Here is a 5,939-nt window from a genome sequence, read left to right on the forward strand (position 1 = left end):
ATGGAACCTGTCACCTGCTTGTCAATCTCAGCCTAAGATTTTTCCCACGGCGAACGTGGTGGGGGAAGGGGAGATTCATGGTGTTGGGGGCGGCACTAGGAGGAAGGCCTAGTGGCAAAAGAGAGGTTCTCCTCCCCTTTAAAAACTTCAGTGATCAACAGAGAAACTGAGGCATAGCCTGCAGAAATTGGAAGTTGGGAAGGGGTGGATGCAGGGAGGAGGGAAGGTGGGCACAGGTGCAGACTGGTAGTATGTTGGAAGTGGTTCACATCTCTTATCTAGGTATTAAGGAGGCAGAAGCAGGAGGATTGAAAGTTTGAGGCCAGTCTGTGCTATAGAGAGAGTCTCAGGCCAGCCAAAGCTACCAGAGTAAGACCCTGTCTCAAAACAGAGAGAGAGAGAAAGAGAGAGGAGCCAGGTGTGGTGGCACACACCTGTAATCCCAGCACTTGGGAGGTAAAGGTAGGAGGATTAAGAGGTGGAGGTCATCCTCAAGTGCATAGCAAGTTTGAGGCCAGCCTATAGACATGAGACTCTGCCTCAACAAATAAATACATGAATAAACAGAGAGTTTGCTGGCAAGATGGGTAGTGGGGCTTGCCACCAAACGTGACAGCCTGAGTTCGATTCCTTGGACCCACGCAATGGAGAGAACCAACTCTCCAAAGTTGTTCTCTAAACTCCACATACATGCACACCATGGCATGCACATGACTACACACATATGTAAAATAAATAAATAAAAAATGTTATAAAGGGCTGGAGAGCTGGCTTGGCAGTTAAGAGTACTGGCTGCTCTTGCAGAGGGCCTGGGTTCAGTTCCCAGCACTCATATGTCAGCTAACAACCACTTGTAACTCCAGTTCCAGGAGGAGACCATGCCCTCTTCTGGCCTCCATAGACATTGCATGACACCAGTGCACTTATATACATACAGGCAATACATTCATACACATAAAATAAAAATAAATCTATAAAAAATGTAGAGAGAAGAGGAAAGAGGGAGGGAGGGAGGGAGAGAGAGAGAGAGAGAAAGAGAGAAAGAATATGAACAGAAGGGATACTAAGCTAAGAAGTGAGTGGGGATGAGCACAGGTGGGTACATGTGGTTCATTCCCCAGCCCCCACGCTACCAGGGGCATCTCATCTATACTTTCCCAGGTCATTCATTTCCCACAGAGCCTCTCTGTGGGAACTTCCCCTCCCCTGCCACTCCTAGGACAGTCCCACTTTGCACTGGTTTCAATGACAAGATGACAGGCTGGCTGCCCCAGAGAATCAAAATATTAACAGAGAGGCCTCAAACCTCATTTACATATGAATGACATCCCTGCGGAGCCTTCTTCTGGGAGGCTCTGCAGTCTTTGTCCTCCACTCACCACTGGCCAACATTATCTGAAGTCACCTTGCCTTCCTGCAGCCTCCCCAATAGCTTCTTTGGGGGTGGGGGGATTAGGAAAAGAGATGTAAATCCCATAATGAAGAAATTGACCATAAAAATGAGGGTGAGGCCTGAGGAAATGACTCAGTGGGTAAAGTGATTGCTGTGGAAACATAAGGGACCTGAGTTTGAATCTCTGGCACCCACATAAAAAGCCAGACATAGCTGGGTATGACTGGCACTTCAGCACTGGGGAGTGGGACAAGCAGATGCTGAGAACTGGCTGGCCAGCCACCCTAGGGTCTAATGAGGGACCCTGTCTCAAGGCATTAAGATAGAAGAGGGCAATGGAGGAGGACAGCTGTTTCTGTTCAGGTGCCTGCATATATGAGACCTGTGCACACGGACCCACACACTCCTGTGCATGTGCCACACAGAAGAAGGTGGAGAACAACTGAAGAAGGCACCTGGAGTTGATCTCTGCTCTCCACACACATGTGCACACATGCCAACACATACCATACACATGTACACATCTACGAAAAAGATGGTGGGTAGGGGTTGAAGAGAGGCTCAGCAATTAAGAGCACTGACTGCTCTTGCAGAGGACCCAGCACCCACATGGCGGCTAGTAATCATCCTTAACTCCAGTTCCAAAGAACCCAACATCCTCTTCTGGCCTCTGTGGGCATTGCACACATATGGTGCACTTACATATATGCAGACAAAACACACACATAAGAAAAATAAATAAATCCAAAATTTTTTTTAAAAAAAGAAAACGGGCTGGAGAGATGGCTCAGCGGTTAAGAGCACTGACCGCTCTTACAAAGGATCAGGGATCAATTCCCAGCACCCACGTGGCGACTATGAACGGTCCTTAACTCCAGTTCCAGGGGAATCCGAAACCCTCTTCTGACCTCTGTGGCATTGCATGACACGGGTGCACTTACTTACATGCAGGGAATACACTCATACACATAAAATAAAAATAATGAATAAAATTTTAAAAAAAGAAAAAAGAGAAAAGAAAACATCATCAGTCCTCCAGCTCTTTGTCCCCAAACAAGAATCCTTCTCAAGTTCTTTGCAAGGTTCAGATTTCAGGACCACAAACGGTGTTGTGTTGCTGTTATCATCACAGGCAGAAAGTAACAGGAGAGGAGGGGAAGCTTGTGGAAAAGTTTCTTTTAGCTCACAATTGTTTTGTGTAGTGTGTGGTATATGTATGTACTGGTGTATGTGTGTGCATGTATGCATGAGGTGTGCGTTTGTGTGTGTGTGTGTGTCTGTGTGTGTGTGTGTGTATGTGTGTTTGTAGACCAGGGGTTGATATCAGGTGTCTTCCATCCTATTCTTGAAACAGTGTCTCCCTGTACCCTGCTGGCCTAGAACTCACTATGTAGACCAGGCTGGCCCAGAACTCACTATGTACACCAGGCTGACCTCAAATTCACAGAGCTCCACCTGCTTCTGCCTCCCGAGGGTTGGGATAAAAGGTGTGTGCTGCCATGCCCAGTCAGCTTTTTTAAAGATTTAATTTAATTTTTTAATTTACTTTTATTTTATGTCTATGAATGTTTTGCCTGCATATATGAGTATACTCATATTGCACAGTGCCCACAGATGCCAGAAGAGGGCATCAGATCCCCTGGAACAGAAGTAACAGTTAATTGTTAGCCACCATGAGGGTGCTGGGAACCAAACCTGGGTCCACAGTGCCTACAGATGCTAGAAGAGGGCACCAGATCCCCTGGAACAGGAGTAACAGTTAATTGTTAGCCACCATGAGGGTGCTGGGAACCAAACCTGGGTCCTCTGCAAGAACAGCCAATGCTCTTAAGAACTGAGCCATCTTCCTAACCCAAAACTTGCTTTTATTTTTATATGTGTATGTGGTATGTGCACATGTATGCAGGTTCTCTCAGAAGCCAGAAGAGGGCATCAGATCCCCTGGAACTGGAATTACCTGTGATTTTGAACCACCTGACAATGATCATGGGAACCAAACTCTAGAAGAGTGATAGTGCTTTTAGCTGAGTCATCTCTCCAGCTCTACTTGACTGTGTGTGTGTGTGTGTGTGTGTGTGTGTGTGTGTGTGCCACAGAACAACTTGTCATAGTCAGTTCTCACGTTCCACCATGTAGGTCCTGGGGACTGAACTCAGGTCATCAGGCTTGGCAGTAAGTTCCTTTCCATAACCGAGCCATCTTGCTGGCCCTGCACCTGGCTTTTTATGTGGATGCCAGGGACTTGAACTCACGTCCTCAGGCTTGCACAGCAAGCACTTTACCCACTGAGCCATATCCTCATGAATCATAGTCCACAGTCCTAGAGAAGGTATGGCTGTGGGAGTATGTCTGGTAGAGGTTCCTCATGTCTTTAGAATCAGGGAGCAAGCAGAGAGCTCAAGCCAAATGGCCCTCAAGACTCATCCCCAGCCACCATATCTCCAGGACAGTCCACAACCTCCCCAGACAGTACCACTAGTTGGGTATCAAGTGTTTAAATCCCTGAGCCTGTGGGAATCATTTTATACATACCATAATAGGTGTCCTCCCTGGAAGGGATAGCTGATGTCTACCATGGCCAACCTATGGCCTGCGTTATATAGCTGGACTTTGGTCCCTGAGCCCTCATGTCCCCTCCTCACCTGTCTGGCCTGGTCTTTCCTTAATCAAGCTCTGTACACTACAAAATCAAGCCCTGGCTCACTGCAAAACTACATCTCCCAGGATCCCTTGCTTCAGGCTGGGCCCAGCCACTGGGAGGTAGAAGGAGATAGGAAGGAGGGAAGAAAAGCACACTAGACTATTTCTCCCCTTCCTCCTCCTCTTCTTCTGCTTTAGATGTTTCTGGAAGTAGCTGTAGTCACCTCTGTGGTCTTAGTCCCTGTAGGAAGTCCCTACCAGGCTAATCTCCAGAACTCCCTAACACCCTTTTGCCTTTGGGAAGACGGTGGCTTCATGCTATAGAGCTATCCTCAAATCTGACCAGCATCTTTGACTAATTCCCTGTGTGGAATTCCCTGTGTTGACCTGTCAAGAATGGCTTCCATCTTGACATGTAGCCCAGAATAATCTTGAACTCCTGATCTTCTTGTCCCTGACTTTTCATCTTGAATGCTGGAATGAAAGAAGTGTATCATTGCCCCCAGTTGATGTGGTTCTGGGGATGGAACACAGGGTTTTGTATGTTTGAGGCAAGTACTCTACAAATTGAGTCCTAGCCCAGCCCTGGCCCTGGGCTTTTTTTTTTTTTTTTTACCGATCCAGAGAAGATACAACACTTCTGTAATCAGTGGCCATCTCAGGGTCCCCACCACGCTGTGGCCAGTGTCCTACTAATATGCTTTTGTCACCCTTATCCTGATGGGCCAGCACCTGGATCAGTGGCTCCTTGCTATCCTTCTTGGTGTGTCAAGGTTCACAAGGCCATCAGTACGGTGGTCACCTATTGTTTTGATTTGGTTTTGCTTGAGACAGAGTTTTACTGTGTAGCCCAGGCTGGCCTGAACCTCACAAACATCCTGCCTCAGCCTCCTGAGTGCTGTGAGTGACGCAGAATAGAAAGGGAGGGACAATTTGGGAGGCTTGAGAAGAGAGGAGGCCCTCGCCCTAGAATTCAGTTAAAGCCAAGAATTCCAGCATAAGTAACAGTTGTTTAAGGCCTGTTTCTCTTCCCAGGTATAAACCTGAAATTTTCCAGGAATCTCACCAAAAATCCTGTTTACGGAAAGAGACACGTGCTAAGCCCTTGTGCAACTCTAGTATCTTCTAGGGTTTTTTTGTTTTGTTTTTGTTTTTAGAGAATTACATATATTTTTAATCAATTTATTTATTTTTATTTTAGGCATATGAGTGTTTTGCCTGCATGTATGTATACGTACCATATGCATGCAATGCCTTCAGAGGCCAGAAGAGGGCATCAGATCGCCTGGAACTGGAGTTACAGACAGTTGTTAGGCATCATGTGGGTGCTGGGAATCGAACCCCAGTCCCCTGCAAGAGCAGCCAATGCTCTTAACCACTGAGCCAGCTCTCCAGCCCCTAAATGAAATCTTTTTTGGGACAGGGTCTCCCCGTAGTCCCAGCTGTCCTGGGACTCTATGTAGACCAGGCTGGCCTTGATCTCTGGGGATCCACCTGCCTTTGCCTCCAAGAAGTGGGATTCAAGGCATGTCCTTTATTTATTTCTGACACAGTCTCATGTCGCCCAGTCTGGCCTGAAGCTCACTACATGGCCTTAAACTCCTGGATCCTCTTTTTTCTGACTGCTGGGGTGACCAGTGTGCACCACCACACCAGGCTTGAGATTCTGTACCCCCCAAAAAAAGAAAGAAGGGAAGGGAGGGAGGGAGGGAGGGAGGGAAGGAGGAAGGGAGGGAAGGGAGAAGCCAGGTGTGGTGGCACATGTTTTTAGTCTAAGCACTGGGGAGACAGAGGCTGGAGGATATCTGTGACATACAGGACAGCCTGGTCTACATAGCGAGTTCCAGGCTAGCTTGTGGCTAAAGGGAGGCCTTGTCTCAAAAACCAACCAACCAACCAAACGAAC

The sequence above is a fragment of the Nannospalax galili genome, unplaced genomic scaffold (genome assembly GCF_000622305.1).
Source record: "Nannospalax galili isolate Female #2095 unplaced genomic scaffold, S.galili_v1.0 scaffold1736, whole genome shotgun sequence".
In the NCBI taxonomy this organism is placed as follows: Eukaryota; Metazoa; Chordata; class Mammalia; order Rodentia; family Spalacidae; genus Nannospalax; species Nannospalax galili.